Source organism: Pinus tabuliformis, chromosome 1_2 (genome assembly GCF_031772625.1).
Source record: "Pinus tabuliformis cultivar Carrire ecotype Pingquan chromosome 1_2, CPIR1, whole genome shotgun sequence".
Classification (NCBI taxonomy): Eukaryota; Viridiplantae; Streptophyta; class Pinopsida; order Pinales; family Pinaceae; genus Pinus; species Pinus tabuliformis.
The window spans coordinates 715,833,389-715,850,858 of record NC_142298.1 but is presented as its reverse complement, the minus strand read 5'-3'; the positions used below and the strand labels follow the sequence as shown (position 1 = coordinate 715,850,858).

At 39.9% G+C, this 17,470-nt stretch overlaps 1 protein-coding gene across 1 annotated transcript in view; it reads left to right on the top strand.

Moving 5' to 3' along the window:
* Window positions 1-363: 363 nt before the first annotated feature.
* LOC149207741 (uncharacterized) overlaps window positions 364-17,470 on the top strand; it is a 247,421-nt gene continuing 230,314 nt past the window's right edge. Inside the window, exon 1 of the mRNA XM_089395852.1 lies at window positions 364-1,308. The gene's annotated coding sequence lies outside the window, so the exon portion shown is untranslated. The remainder of the gene's footprint in view (window positions 1,309-17,470) is intronic.

Sequence of the window (17,470 nt, the reverse complement as noted above, 5' to 3'; positions counted from 1 at the left end):
CAATATATACTATAAAACTGTTGAATATGGATAATAAGAAGTAATCTGTTGAATATAAACTAGTAATTGTACCAAATGTTGCAAAGGAAACACCCTAAGGCATAAATTGGAGAAGAATCGTGACATATAAAAATCTATTATGCAAATGCATACTTTGCCATTAATTTGTCCTCTTGAATCTAACAACCAAAAGTGATATCAACCTCTTTCCAAACTACTAGACCATTGTATTAGCCTCCCTTCATCATAATATGGTTGGTTGATTAATAAGCCATAAAAATCAAGACAATCCTTACATTTCTTTATGTATTTTCTCCAGAGTATAAGTACGACTAACTTAGCGTTTTGTTCTTTTCTGTTCTTGTATGGCCACAGTTTAGGAATTTAAAATGTTTATTGTTTGGCCACAGACTAGGAATTTAAAATGTTCCATTTATTGATGTGCAGATCATTAAATTTGGAAGATTATTCTGCTTATCTCCCATGTCGAACATACATGGTGTTACATTGTCAAAATTGATCTACCACCTGCACCTATTTTTGTTTGCCAATCTTGCGTGAGTGCGGACATGTTTTAACAGAGAGGAACATGCCTCGTGGGCTGGGGACGCCGGTCATGATTATATATTGATACTATGATATGGTCCAGTCTTCCTCCTGCTACTGCTATTCTCCATGTTCCTGTTCCTCCCCTTCGATTTCTTTGATTTATTTGTCCTCCCCTGTGCCCGACCTTGTGCCACTCTTAACCGTCTGCTAACTGCTGGAGTTCATTAAGTTACCACCACCGCTGCCGCGTCTGCTGTCCAAGGTCCTCCTCCTACTCTTCCAGCATCTCCTTTGCCTACCATCTACCATCCTCCACGGTCACTGCCGCTCAGCCTCCCTAAACCAAATATATTCCATATTTGTTTCACGTATGTAACATCTAGTAATTGGCGATAGAAATTCATGTCAATTTCACTTTAGGTTTCTCTTCTTCTATCGAATTCCCTTGTCGTGTTCAATGAAGCTTGAAAGTATTCAGTGACAACACATAATCTCGCCCAATTTCACAGCCCTGTATGTTGTGACCTCCTCGGTCCGCGCATCATTCATCACTGGTCTTTCGGATGGTTGCAGGCGGCCGTCATCAATCACGGCTTGCTGGAAGTTGAGTGGGATGGGGCAGGAATTCTCGATGAACTGGTATATACATTTGGGCCATCCAATACAGTTTTTTCTCTGTCGCTGATCAATATCGGTGCCAGGGAGGATAAGGATATGATACCGTTCTTAAACCAGGCTTGCTATTCTGTTTGAACCCGCGTAAGTATGATTTCTATCTTCTTTGAATATTCGTCATTCTTGCAGATTTGCATATTTTTTAATTTGAACGATTACACATTGAAATAAAACCCTCAAATCCTCACATTTGTTAATGCCCAATGACCTTAAACCGCTGTTTAATCCCACCTTGAATTGGTTCTGTTCCGCTCTAAAATGATGTTGCAGGTCTTATTTCTTTCATGATTAAATTAGCTTGCTTAAGTGTCTGTAAAAACAACCATTAAGCTAAACCTCAATAAGCCCCACTGAGACTCTTCAAGTCCTAGGAATTATTTTCAGTCCTGAAATCGTTTGTATGCCTTAATTCTTCCCAATTTTGGCAAATTTAGATAGCTTTTCAAATCTGTGTGAAAAGCTGATATATCCTGCATGACTACACTGAGGAAATTTTGAACTACGGCAATCGTTTGAATGGAAATAACAGAACATTGTGCATCAGGCAGAGTTCAAGATATGCTTAAGATGTACTAGTTATTTCCCGCATTGGTAAAGTCCCTGGTTGAGATTTTACAGATGAATGCATGGGGCATTTGTATCCAATTCTGAAGAACTGGAGCCATTTCTCCCTAAATATGGCATAATGATTTTGAGGTTATGCCCATGGACAGATGCAGTCACAAGAAGAGTAACGCTGGGGTCATAGTACAATGCAGAGAGGGGGATGTTACTGCTCTAAATTGGGCAACAATTGATTTGCCAACAAAGTCTCTAACGTTCACTTGCGAAAGCATATTCACCCTTTGAAAACTCCATGATATCACTAAATAAAGACGTGCATACTTTATTAATAAAACATTAAGTTCTGACATACCTTGTTAGTTGGCAAGATAAAGAAAAGCAACCATACTAGGGGTTCTTACGGGTGATTTTTTCTTGAAAAAACAAAACCTGAAAAGTGGAAACACATAGATCCTTAACACGAGGAAAGAACTCCATGTGGTAATTAAGTGATGGGGTCTAGTGATTGAAATAGAGAGCATAGCATCTTCTTATTGGTGGCCACAAAAATAGGCAGCTGCATTGCGTAGTCATTCTAGAGTCATTGATAAGGTCATTTCTTCAAGGTTCATGCTTTGTCCAGCTCAAGCCAATGCTTGTGTCCGTGATGCAATGTAACGTTAATGGAATTGGGGATCCCTATCCCTATTTGCATAAAAATCCACCCTCTCCAATGCTACTAGGCATATAGTAATTCTTTGACAAGAGATGGGCATTTTAACTGTAATGTTCATTTCCAAGAAGATCGGTTTAATTGTTCATTTTCACTTGGAGAAAAAACAACATCAGAAAGTGAAATGAATAATTAAATTAAAAGTTGCTATTAAGTGACTTTATATTATTGAGTAGGAAAAAGGTAAAATGGGGAGATCCATGGTATCCTGATGACCCATGGTATTCTAATGATAAAAGTTATAAAAGCAGAATTGAAGCTCACTTTTGTGCATGCATTGGTGATTGTCTTTGATATTGATTGTGAGTTCTTTGAGTTTGAATGTAAGGGTGTGAACCTGTGTAAGAAGGGTAGTTTTGGTGGTGTGAGATCCATCCTAGCTGATCCAACCAGATTGGTTTTGGTGTTGCAACTATACACCCTAGGCAGTTGAAAATAATAGATCACTTCAAATCTCTCCATTGTGCTTCATATCAAAGGAAAATGAGAGATCATATAGATCCACTCATTAGAGCTTCAGTTTGGTGGAAGAGGAGGGAATCACTCAGATTTCTTCACTATTGATCAATGTGGAATCGAGAGGGGAGATCAACTGGATTTCTCACTAGTGCCCTAAAGGTTATTTTGCAGGCCAAGTGTGGTGCATGGAGGACTAAGAATAGGTTGAATAAATTATTGTTTGTTGGAGCAGAGTTTTATCTCTAGTAGGCTGAGATTATAACATACTTGTAGGCCAAGCTTGATAATTTTAGCAATTCGAGTTCCTTCTGGGAAAAGAGGTTAAGATCCTATTGTGAGGCCAAGTATTATTGTAGCAGAGGCCAAGTTTCACACTCTTTGTTTAGGGTTGAGATCTTGTCCTTTTTATAGGCCTAGATCAGTCCTTGATTGAAGGCCAAGTAATATCTCTATATGGAGGTTGAATTTGCCGTAAGAGTAGGGTTTGCGGGACACACATCATTGTGTCTTTGGAGGTCGATTTGGTTGTTTGGTTGAGGATCTGCACACCCCTATTTGACAGGGGATATTTCCTTGGAGAGGTCGAGCCTCTAGTCATCAGAAGGTCAAGTCGTATTGAGGGAAGATTGCCGTCCAAGTTTACAATTTGCAGACTGAATTTGCCTTAGAAGAAGGCTGAAAGCATTGAGGTTTATTGGGGACTACATGTTGAGAAATCTAGGGCATAGCGATTAGGAAATTTCTCTTCTAGAGATAACTGCTTGTGAATGATTTTTACTACTTTAGAGTAGGATCTTCTCTTTGCTTAGATTATTATTGTGTTCTTCTTCATCAAACAATTACCAATGCATTAAACAATAAAGAGACAAGAGACACAGAATGTAAGTGATCAACCAGGGCCAAAACCTCTCCAACTTGAGAGGAAAACCAAAATGAATTCTTCTTTTTATAGAGACTTCAATTGACGAATACCAAGACCAAGACCCTTGACCTATTGAACCTCTCCAAGACCAAGTCACGAAGCTTCCTCTTCTTCCTTGAGTCAATGATAGTCAAATCGTTGTTTCTTCCTCCTTCTCGGCTACCTTGCAATATTTCGGTTCCTAGGACAGATCTGCAACTTTCGGCCCTAATTCAGAAACCCTAGTTGCAACACTTGGAAAGTGTCACTTTCTAGATAATTCCCTTGACTCCTTTGCTTAGGATAGAGACTCCTTCTAGCTTAACTCGACTTCTCTTTTGACTTGTCCTTCTCCAAATTCGGTTACCCAAGATGACTGCAATTTTTCTCGGCTTCTCATGCAACAGATGATGCCTCTCTTCTTCGCACATGTGACATCAAAGTAGCCCTAAACAGATCCAAAATGAACTCGGCTTCTAGTCCCTTCTTCTTTGCTTGGATGAAGGTTCTTCTTGAGTGTATTTCACACTTCTTCTTACTTCAGACCTTGACCGAATTGCTTGTCTTCAAATGAGAGTCGAGCTGCCTATTTATAGTGATTTGCCCATGTATATAAGCCGACTTGACAAAGATCTAGGCTGACATGTCCTTTGGTGAGGTTCCATTACTCCATCTAGAAGCCGACTTGTTGGAGGTGTTGAAAAAGTGTAACTAGGTTCGGTCTTCATAATGACATGTGCAATTGTGATTTTATGTAATTGATGAAAAAAAGAAAAAGAAAATTATTATTGTAATACTTGTCTCATGGGTTTCACGAGCAAGGAATTTATTTTTAGTGATGACTCCCATTGTGAGCTTTTAGGATTTGTCATCTAGTCATAAAAGTCAATTTGAGTCTATGTCATGTATGAAGGACCCTTCTTGGGCATATTACATATTTGTATTAGTCAATAAAAGAGTCAAAAGACCCTCCAAGACAAGCACAAGCATCTCCTAGCAAGTCAGTCTTAAAAGATAAAGTTGAACCACTCCAAAAAGACATGTCGGCTCACCCTCTCTCAAGTCGGCTAATTATCATGGGAAACGACTATAAATAGGCAACTCAACCTCATTTCAGAGGGAAGCAATTCGGTCATGATCTGCAATTGGAAGGGGTGTGAAAAAGACAAGAAAGGAGCCTAATCACCAAGCGAGAAAGAAGGGAAGTCTTCCAAAATATTTCTGATATGTTTCAGGGATGATTTGTCCCACACATGCTATATTGCAGGACTATTCATTGCAGAAAGAGCCAAAGTATTTAAGTTATCATAAGAAGGCAGATTTGGGAAAAGATCTAGTAAAATCCTCAAGCTGAGTTGAGGAAGGATAGTCTCCACCTTAAGCGAAGAAGATTGAAAGTCTAAATCTCTTAAGTACCGAATCTAGGGCTTCCAAAGGAGGACTGAAAAGTACAAATCTGATTCAAAGACTGAAATTTGAAGGTTAGTTGAAGCAGTGGAAGAAACAAGGAATTTGACTATTGGAGGAAGAGGAAGCTGTGTGTCTTGGTCTTGGAGTGGAAAATAAGTCAAGGGTCTTGGTCTTGGTATTCGTCAATTGGAATCTCTATAAGAAGAAGAGTTTGTTTATGTTTTCCTCTCAAGTGGGAGAGTTTTTGGCCCTGGATGATAGCTTATAATCTGTCCCTTGAAAAGAAAATCCTAATCTAAGAAGTAAAAAACATTCACAAACAATTACTAATAGAAGAGAAATCACTTAATCTCGATGCCCTAGATTTTTCAACATGGTATGAGAGCTAAGGTGACTAAGTCAAGGGCATCTTATCAAGGGACACTCGAGGATCAAATCTCAAGGAAGGCATCAAAGTGAAGATGTTATGAAACCAACTCACAAAAAGATAGAAAAGAGAGATAAACGCGTTAGAAATAAGCCTCTTCTAGGGGGAAACCTCCTTTACATTACACAAATGAATAATTCTTTGATGATACAAATGACAAGACCTCCTTTTTATATAAAGGAGTCTAAGGGGTCATAATATAATCAGAGCCGACATAACAATAATAATGTAAGGGCACAATAATAACAATAGTGGGCTTCTATGGGGCACAATAATAACAAGATGGGGACTACATGGGTACAACAATATAATAAGGGGGTTGTACTAATAACAATAAGGGGTTACACTAGTAGTATAGGGGCCTAACATGCCCCCCTCCTTCAAAAAGTGTTGTCCTCAACGCTTGAGTAGTTCTTGATGTTTTTGTATAAAATTCTTGTCCTCTGATGTGGAATATTCGGCGGGTAAGTTCTTCCACGTGATGAGATACTCTGAAATTGATCGATTTCGTAGCTGTCGGGTGCTTGTTTCCGTGACTACTCCAGGTTCCAATATGATTTTTCCTTGCTCTTCAAGTTCTGGCAATATTGTTTGAATTGGGATCTTTTGCAAATTTTGGATGAGTGGCCACACTTCTTCTTTGTTCTTCCATTCATCCCTTACTTTGTTTATCCAATCCGGTTGGATAATAGAAATAGCACAAAACAATGCTTCCACATCCTCATCCTTTCTTAAGAGTGCATCTGCAACAAAATTTTGCTTCCCTTTTCTATCGATGATGTCAAAGTCATAACCCAACATATTTGTGACCCATTTTTTCTATTTTTCTAAAGATAATATTTGTTCTAAAAAGTATTTAAGACTATCATGATCCATTTTTACCTTGATATGTCTTCCCATTGGGTAAGGTCGCCATTTCTTAAGTGCATGTAGTATTGCCAACATTTCCTTCTCATAAATAACTTGCTTGAGATGTAGCTGTAAAAATACTCAATCACCTACATCAAAACATTTTTCACTGTGATGTTGATATACCTGTTTTTTCATTTGATTCTGCACCAAAGTGGCGTTATCCTTTAAAAGTTGGAGAGCTTGTTGTTGATGCTCCATGTGATCTTTCACTACTTGAACCATTTTCTTCTTGATATGTCCTTCTATCTTTAGAGTTTGAAGAGTGGTAATTTCTTCCAATGCTTTACACGATATGGTTGGATTCATTTCTTGATGCTCGATGTGATCTTTCGTTTCTTGAGCATTTTTCTTCTTTATATGTCCTTCTATCTTGATAGTTTGAGGAGTGGTAATTCCGGTCGATGCATTACAAGATATGGTTGGATTCATTTCTTCTTTCTTGATGTGATCTTTCACTTCTTGAACATTTTTCTTCTTGATATGTCCTTCTATCTTGAGAGTTTGCGGAGTGGTAATTCTTGCCAATGCTTTACAAGATATGGTCGGATTCATTTCTTCTTTCTCCTGGGTTGGGTTTTGGCGTATATCCTCTTCTTTTGATGTTTCTTGATCCTTTTCTTCCTCCTCTTCATATTCTATGTAAAATAATTTCTTCTCAGCACACTTATGACCTTTAGTGCATTTGCTATCACAATTGTAACAAAGCCCTTTTTCTCTTTTCTCTTTCAATTGTTGTGGTGTAACCCTTGTAGGTTGTGGAAGGCTAGGAGAAATAACACTTTCCTCTTTATAGTTGTGAGGAGTAGGCTTCCTTGTTGCCATAATTTTGCTTTCCACTTTGTAACAAAGACTTTTTCCTCTTTTTTCTTCCAATTGTTGTGGTGTTGCTCTAAATAAGGTGTTGCTCTTTGTATCCTCATAATGTGCTATCATTTCCTCCATGAAAATTGACCACGTAAGAAGCTGTTTACGAGAACAAAGCTCTTTATACCATAAAAATTGATCCGGTTCTAAATATGAAGATGCAATACATACTTTTTGTAACAGTGGTACACCATGTAGATCAAAATATTGCTCCATTTGTAGTATCCAATTTACCGGATCCTTGCCATCAAACTTCCTCATATCGCCTTTTCTTGATTTTAGGAGCTCGATCTTGAAACCACTGTAACTCTGTAATTTCGGTTCTTCCAATTATGAAATTGTGACCTATAATAGCTCTCTGTGTCTTCTTTCCAAGGCCACCAGTCTGATCGAAATTGGATTCTCCAAGAAAGAGTTATGCACAATATCCCAAGATGACTTGATTATATACCTTTTCAGCAGAGCGCACTTGTATGAAGTGCCACGTGTCACTTTTTTGTCCTTTGGCTCTGAAAAATATACACAGGAAACTACAGTCCGTCCTCTTTCTGTAACTTCTTACGAAATTGCAATCTGATGCCCAGAGAGATAGCTATGACGATTTTCCCAAGGTGACCTGTTTGGAATGTAATTCGGGGGTCTGCAAAAACCCTAATTTCCTGAGACTATATCTCCGCAAATATAGCGAGACAGGATCTGAAATTCGGAGCCGAGGTTCAGATCGATTTCTTCTCAAATGTGTTTTTTTTTAGCTTCTGAAACGTCGCAAAAAAAACGTTATAGTGTGCCACGATGGCCTATTTGGAGCAGCAAAACCCTAGAATCCAAAGCTCTGATACCAAATGTTATGAAACCAGCTCACAAAAAGATAGAAAAGAGAGATAAACGCCTTAGAAATAAGTCTCTTCGATGGGGCAACCTCCTTTACATTACACAAATGAATAATTCTTTGATGATACAACTGACAAGACCTCCTTTCTATATATAGGAGTCTAAGGGGTCATAATATAATCAGAGCCGACATAACAATAATAATGTAAGGGCACAATAATAACAATAGTGGGCTTCTATGGGGCACAATAATAACAATATGGGGACTACATGGGTACAACAATATAATAAGGGGGTTGTACTAATAACAATAAGGGGTTACACTAGTAGTATAGGGGCCTAAAAGAAGATCATCTTGAAGTCAAGATCTACAAAGAAAGCATCAAAACCCTAGATCAAAGAAGTCTACAAAGAAGTATTGGGATCATCATCAAGAAAAGAAGGCCAAAACCCTACATCTACTCAAGTTGAAAAGATCTACGAATCAAGTTGAAGTGTTTTGAAGACTATTCATCCAAAGGAAGCTAGATCAAAAGGCGTTGTCATCAAGACTCTAAGGCGATCTCTCTCTCGTTGAAACAAGATTCCTACCATTGAAGACATCATCAAGAAGTCATCATTGATCTTCATCAACAAGACTTCACCATCAAAAGGGATCTCCCTCTCTGTGAGATCAAGGATCATTATTGAAGAAAACTATCTTCATCAAGGAGAAGTTTTCTATTCTTTATATCATCATCAACATCAAGGAAGCAACAAGGAGAAGGAGCATCCTATCAAGTAAGTATATTTATGTCCACATCTGAATCTGTCAAAATGTCTTTTTGCAAGGAAAGCAACAAATTGGTTGGGGCTTCAAACTATCTTGCATGGAAGAAAATGACAGATCTAAATCTCATTGAAAATGAGGTTATGGAACATGTCAAAGGATCTATCACTAAACCAAGAAAGGAAGATGCTCAAGCTCTTGCCAAGTATATGAAAGGGGAAGTTAGGGCTCAAAGGATTCTCATAGAATCCATCAAGGATCTCCTCATCCCATATGTATTTAAACTCGAAACTTCAAAAGAAATCTATGTAAAATTGGTAGAGTTGTATTCTGTAAGCACTGTTGGAGAAGTCATCTCATTAAGGCAAGAACTCTACAAGCTGAATATGTCAAGGGAAGATGGAATAGCCTCATACTTTATGAGGATATCTGAGATCCGGGATCAACTACAAGATCTGGGAGAAGTCATGTTTGATAAAGAAATGACTACAGTTGTACTAAATGCACTACCGGAGGAGTGGGGTAACTTTACTTCAAGTATTTATGGGAAGAAAGAAGCTATTCCATTCCAAGATCTATGGTCACTGTGTAAGATTGAAGAATCTAGACTAAAGGCCAAATCTGATGTGGGAGCAGGTGAGCAAAATCAAGCTTATGCTACAATGACAAGGAGAAAGGGTGGAAAGTCTGGTTCTCGGAAAAAGAAAAGGGACATGGCTAAGATTCAATGCTATGGGTGTCAAGAATATGGACACTACAAAAGAGATTGTCCTAAGATCAAAAGTGACAATAATGTGAAAATTCTATCACTGCAGCAACTGATTTATTTTTCCTACTTATTCCATAATAAGTTATTTATGAAATTACTTCAATAAACATTAAAATAAATACTGCTGCAGATATCACACCATAATACATAAACAAACATATGCACAAGCATTAACACATTGACACAGATATTTTGGACAACAGTCCCTGGAAAAACCCAATGTGGGAAAACTGGTGCAGCAAGGGAGGATTTTATTATTCAACAATTTTTCTGTACAATAGGGTGCCAAACTGGCTTACCCACAGAGAGAAATAATTGTCTAGCACTTCTCCCAATCCCAGCGTCAGCTTCGCTGACCTCTACATGGCTCTCAAGCCCTTTGCGTCAGCCCTGGGCCTCTCCGCGTCACTCATGTAGGCCCAACAAGTGACTGCGCAGTCTTTGGTTGCCTCTGCGTCTGCCTGAAAAGCCTTGTGTCTGCCTCTCCTGTCTCAACGCTGATCTCTAGTGGTTGATCCTACCCCTTTGGCTCTGTACTTGTTGCCTCTTGATTGCTCACCAGACCATTGGTTCAATTTCTCAGCTAACCCCGCTCTAGAAATTGAACTCACTGGTCTCCCTCAGTGTGTTCTCCATGTGACCCTCAAGCCTCCTCTTATACTTTTCTCGTTGACAAATCAACGACCGAGATTAAGTCCCTAATCGACGACTAAGATTAGATCTGGTTTGATCCATGACTTTTGGACCATTCTAACACAGTTTTATATTAATACACATTAATATTTTATTTTCCCTAAGTTTAGACTTAGGGACTCCATTAAAATATTAATTATTTTAATATCTCCCAAACTGTTTATAATATGCCCAAACCCTTTCTGGGTATTAGAGATCTCATGTGCGTTAGCCTCCACACCAATTTTCATGGCTAGAGCACATCTGATGCTACCCCAAATCAACACTCCCTCTTAGCGAGGACTGTGCTCTAGTAATACTCATTACTGAGTATCACCCTGATCATCCGGCATCGGTTCCTGTGCTGATGCTAAGCCTCCCTGCCCAACATCCTCTGCACTGCTGCATCCTGTACTGTTGCTCATGGCTCTGCTACTGCCATTGCTGCATCTGTACGACAACTTCCTCTGCATCCGTGCTGCTGCTGGTCCTTTCTCCCAACACTGCATCCGCACTGCAACTCCCTCTGCATCCTTGCAGTTATCACTCCCATTTCTGCTACTGAAACGGGTTCTTTACCATCCCCATCTTTTCCCTGAAGTAGTCAAATTTTGTCCTTCCAAGGGCCTTGGTGAGGATGTCTGCCACTTGTTCTCCTGTAGGAGTGTAGCTCAACTATACAGCTCCTTGTTGGACACAGTCCCTGACAAAGTGACACCGGATATCAATATGCTTCGACCTATCATGAAACACTGGATTCTCAGAGAGCTTGATGCAACTCTGATTATCACACATGATCCTGGTCGCCTCCATATTCCTTCTGAATAGGTTCACAAGCAGTTTTCTAAGCCATATGGCCTCACACAAAGCTGTGTTTGTCGCCATATATTCTGCCTCAAATGAGCTCAGAGCCACGGACTTTTGTTTCCTACTGCACCAGGAGGTCATTCCTGATCCAATGTTGAAACAGTACCCAGAGGTAATTGTCCGATCCACTGAACTTCCTGCCCAATTTGCATCAGTAAATCCACTCAATCTAGTATCCTTACTCCTGGTGTACAAGAGTCCATAATCGACTGTTCCCTGTAAATACCTGAGAACATGTTTTGTTGTTGCCTAGTCCGCTCTCTTAGGTTCCACCATGAACTGACTGAGGGTGTTGACAGAGTAGCAAATGTCTGGCTTGGTATCGACCAAATACATCAGGGAACCTATGAGCTGCCTGTATAGGGTGGGATCGACATTCTTGTCATCTGATGCATCAATCTTCTTCCAGTTGGTGATCATTGGCGTAGCCATAAGTCTACAATCCTCCATCCTGAATATTTTTAGGATTTCTGTAGCATACTTCACTTGCCCAAGGAAGATTTCTCCCTTCTGTTGCCAAACTTGCAACCCTAGGAAGTAGTGCATTCGTCCCAAATCCTTCATATCGAATTCTGTGGCTAGATTCTTCTTGCAGTCCCCAATGAGTCTGGATGATCCTGTCAGAAAGAGATCATCCACATACAATACTAAGATTAGCGGCTCGTTCTCTACAACTAGATAGTAGAGATTCAGATCCGCGTCACTCTTGACAAACCCCATTTTCTTCAAGTAGCCATCTATTTGACCATACCATGCTCTCGGTGCCTGTTTTAGCCCATACAAGGCTTTCTTCAATCTGCATATGTGAGACTTCTTCTCATGAGTTTCAAAGACCTCTGGTTGTTCAATGTATACCTCCTCTTCTATTACCCCGTTCAGAAATGTCGTTTTGACATCCATCTGATGGATCTCCCATCCCATCTGGGCTGCAAGAGATATCATAGTCCTAATAGATGTATACCTGGCTACCAGGGCAAAGGTCTCCTCATAGTCAATCCCTTCCTTTTGAGCATACCCCTTAGCCACAAACCTGGCCTTGTATTTCTCAACACTGCCGTCTGCAGCGTATTTGATCTTGTAGATCCATCTTGAACCTACCACTGATCTGTCTTGAGGTCTTGGCACCACCTCCTAGACATCATTTACCATTATGGAGTTGTATTCCTCTACCATCGCATCTAGCCAAACTTGATGTTGAGTTGCCTCCTTGAAACTGGCAGGCTCTCCATCTTGAGCTACTAATGCCTGATATCTATCTGGCTGTTTTCACTCCCTCTTATTATTTCTTGGTGCACCGATGAAGTTCTCTGCATCTCGCAGAATCTGATGAAGTTCCCTGCTAGTTCTTCTTCTACCAGCAGGTGCTTCTGTTTGCTCCTCCTACTCATCCTGAGAATCTTCCTGTCTTGAGGAAGAATTCTTTACTTCTGTTGGTTGAAGAGGATTAACCAACGGCTCCTCTTTCCACTGCTCCTCGGAAGGCATCTCGTGAGATCTTCTCAAAGCGCTGTCCTCCATGAACTTTACATCTTGTTGTACTACTACCCTCCTGCTCCCTGGAAGATAGATTCTGTATGCCTTAGCATTCTCGCTATATCCTATCAGATATCCCTTTTCTGCAGTCTGATCCAGCGTCTTCCTCTTTTCTTCGGGTATGCAGCAATATGCTAAACTCCCAAATATTCTGAAATGACTTATTTCATGTGTCTTCCCTGTGAAGACTTTCTCTGGAGTAATCTTGCCCACTGCCTAATGAGAAGTCCTGTTCTGAACATAGAATGCTGTGTTGCATGCTTCTGCCCACAGGAATTTTGGCATATCCTGATCATACATCATGGCCTCAACTGCTTCTACAATAGTCCTGTTCTTTCTTTCTGCTACCCCATTCTGCTTCGGATTATATGGAGCTGTCCACTCTCTTCTGATGCCCTCCTTAGCGCAAAAATCAGTGAAGTCCTTATCGACATATTCTCCACCATTATCTGAGTACAAAAATTTTATTTCCTTCCCAGTCAGATTCTCCACCAGAGCCTTGAACTCCTTGAATCAACAAAAAACGTCATCCTTGGTTTTCAGAAAATATATCCAAGTTTTCCTTGAGTGGTCATCAATGAAGGTAAGGAAATACTCGGCACCACTGAGAGCTTTGACGGACATAAGTCCGCAGATATCAGAGTGTATCAATCCTAGTATACTGTTGGCCCTGTGTTTGCTCCTAGGAAATGCTGCCTTGGCATACTTTCCTTGAACACATACCTTGCATACATCATCTCGTTTCATACTCAGATCCGAAACTCCTGTTACAGTGCTTCTGAGAATTCTCAGAGCTCCATGGTGCAAGTGACCTATTCTTCTGTGCCATAGTTCGTTCAAGTCCTTGTCTCCATGACTGCCTATTAGTGCCATTGGTGATTCTAGTTGCAATCTATACAACTGATTACTTTTGATCCGATCTGCACTTTCTTTTTCCAGCTCGGGTGTTTAACGTATACCTTCTCTTTGATGAAGTAGATGTCATAGCCCTTGCCTTGTAGTTGCGACACGGAAAGTAAGTTCATCCCCAATCCTGGTACATGCAATACATTTGTAGCACGGAACCGTTCTCCTGATTTTGTTTGAAAAACTATGGTACCCTTCCCTACTGGAGTACACTTTGCCTTGTTCCCCATGGTGATTTGAAAGTTCATCTTCTCTTCTTGATATTCTGAGAAACACTCCCTGATTCTCGTCATATGCCACGAAGCTCCACTGTCTATATACCATACCTCTGATGATGCAGCACTAGTCATACACGCCACTTCTTCTTCCACGCCACTTCTTCTTCCAGCCTGGAAGCCAGCATAGAGAAATCGAAATCTCTTTCTCTTGTGCAATCTTCTGAAAATCTGTGTGAGTCCCCTGACGTGGATGCCTTGCATCGTGGTCTCGACCCATAATTGATTTTCCCTTTTTGTCTTTGATTACTTGCTCTGATACCATGTGAAAATTCTATCACTGCAGCAACTGATTTATTTTTCCTACTTATTCCACAATAAGTTATTTATGAAATTACTTCAATAAACATTAAAATAAATACTGCTGCAGATATCACACCATAATACAGAAACAAACATATGCACAAGCATTAACACATTGACACAGATATTTTGGACAACAGTCCCCGGAAAAACCCAATGTGGGAAAACCGGTGCAGCAAGGGAGGATTTTATTATTCAATAATTTTTCTGTACAATAGGGTGCCAAACTGGCTTACCCATAGAGAGAAATAATTCTCCAGCACTTCTCCCAATCCCAGCGTCAGCTCGGCTGACCTCTACGTGGCTCTCAAACCCTCTGTGTCAGCCCTTGCTTGACTGCGTCAGCCCTGGGCCTCTCTGCATCACTCACGTAGGCCCAACAAGTGACTGCGCAGTCTTTTGCTGCCTCTGCGTCTGCCTCTCCTGCCTCAACGCTGATCTCCAGTGGCTGATCCTGCCTCTCTGGCTCTGTACTTGTTGCCTCCTGACTGCTCACCAGACCACTAGTTCAATTTCTCAACTAACACCGCTCTAGAAATTGAGTGTGTTCTCCAAGTGACCCTCAAGCCTCCTCTTATACTTTTCTTGTTGACAAATCAACGGTCAAGATTAAATCCCTAATCAACGGCTAAGATTAGATCTGGCTTGATCCATGACTTTTGGACCATTCTAACACAGTTTTATATTAATACACATTAATATTTTATTTTCCCTAAGTTTAGACTTAGGGACTCCATTAAAATATTAGTTATTTTAATATCTCCCAAACTGTTTAGAATCTGCGCAAACCCTTTCTGGATATTGGAGATCTCATGTGCCTTAGCATGTCCACCAATTTTCGTGGCTAGAGCACATTCGATGCTACCCCAAATCAACAAATAACTAAAGAGGAAGAGAAGAAGCCCATATCACCGAAGAAGTGGAGGAAGTTGAAAAGAAGAAGTCTAAGAAAGAGGAAGTAAGATATCTCTACTATCACTGAGATAGTCTTCCTCACCTAAGTTCTTTTCATAGTTCCTAAGTCTTTTGTTGTAAGATATGGCTATTCACTAAGAAAAATAATGGGATGCTTCAAGGCATCATAGAAGCATTGAAAGCAAGAGTTCATGACATCATCACAGAGAAGCATGATGGATATAGCTCTTGGCAACCTCATTGGAAAAGAAAAAGGTCATCCAGGTCAAAGCTCATCATACATCAGTCAAAAGGAAACATCTGCTAGATGGGGATACTCTAGATCCTCAATATTCTCTGATGGAATCTTCATCGAAAGGTTCATCGATCAAGAGAGGAAGCAAGTGTTTCATCAAGAATTCCAAACTTGTGGAATTCATGGGATGATGGTATGATGACATAAAAGAGGCAGAGTAATGGATTGAAGCTTTTTCAATCAAGGGAGCTACTACAGGAAGTCTGGATGACCCAAAGGAAAATGAGGTATGTATGCTTATATTCAATATTGAAGAGTCATGTCATATGGTTGCAGGTAACATGGATCAATGCTCTATCTTGAGAGCATGATCAAAAGAAAAAGGATCTCCTCCTCTGAAAGGATGCAAGAAGGCATGAGTCACACATTGTCTAGATGAAATCAACATAATATGTCCTCATATGTAATATGAGGTGGTTGACAACAACTGGAGGAATTCTAATTGGAAATTCCTGGGAATGAAATGTGTGAAGAAAGGAAGGAAGAGATTGTGGAATATGCAACCATGGTAAAGACAATCAACATTTGAAAGACCAAGAAGATTTGACCAGGATATCTCCATGAAAGATATGAAGACTTTGATGGAGTCTGAAAAAGAAAGAGACTCTTCACAATATATATCTTTGGGAGATGTGTGGATATGTATGCAGGATGTTGATGCAAACTAGAAGATGTCATGATGAAAGACCATCACAAAGATAATTTTGATTTAAGTGTTCTTTTCTTATTTTTGAACAAATATTTGGATGGGTTTATGTAGGACTACCTAGGGAAGAACTATGGATATCTTCCACCACCGATGCCCATGTAGCAGGATGAAAGATCCTTAAGAAAACATGGCATGAAGGAAGGCCAAATATGAACAAATGGATCACTTTCCAATGATGACATGACTGACTCATGGATGAAAGTGATGGATGGTCTGTGCCCTATGAAGAAGTCCCAAACATGAAGACTCCTAGATAATGAAAAGAAGTTCATGACATCGTGAGGAGGAGTTCTTCAAGCAGCTGGTTGTCCCATCATCTCCACCTGAGGAGCTGCTGTAGGTCCCTAATTAAGAGGGAGCCTGGAAACAAGTTTCTTACTTGGTAGAAACTTGGAAGAAAAATTCCTAAGCCAAGAGGGAGCTTAGGTACATTCCTTCCGTAGGAATGAGTACATTCCTTTATTGGAATAGATATGTCCTCCCTAATTAAGAGGGAGAGATAAACACATCATTCTTGTCTTCACTTGGGAAGACAAAATGGAGGATTGGGTAAACATTTGGCATCCGATGCTCTTTGAGGATGTGTTAGGGCATCCAAGATAAGAGTAGTCATAGAGGACCGATATTCTTTGAGGACTGGGAATCCAAGATAAGAATAGTCTTGGTGGAACACACCCTGAGAACTCGGGTGGGGTATGTTCCGAGAGAGACAATGATGAGGGTGTCTATACATCATTGGTCTTGCCTGCATTGAGCTCAGATCTCGTGGAGAGATAGAGCTGTTAGTCAAGGCTTTGCTATGTGACAATGCTAGTTGATATGATGCTAAACAAATGGGTTACCAATCCGACTCTTCTTATGAGAAATTCTTTAGATTGAGAATTACCAAGTACCATTATGAATACCTCCCTAGTTAAAAGGGAGTGTTGAAAATGTGTAACTAGGTTCGGTCTTCATAATGACATGTGTAATTGTGATTTTATGTAATTGATGAAATAAAAAGAAAAAATTAAAAATAAAATTATTATTGTAATACTTGTCTCATGGGTTTCACGAGCAAGAAATTTATTTTTAGTGATGGCTCCCATTGTGAGTCTTTAGGATTTGTATCTAGTCATAAAAGTCAATTTGAGTCTATGTCATGTATGAAGGA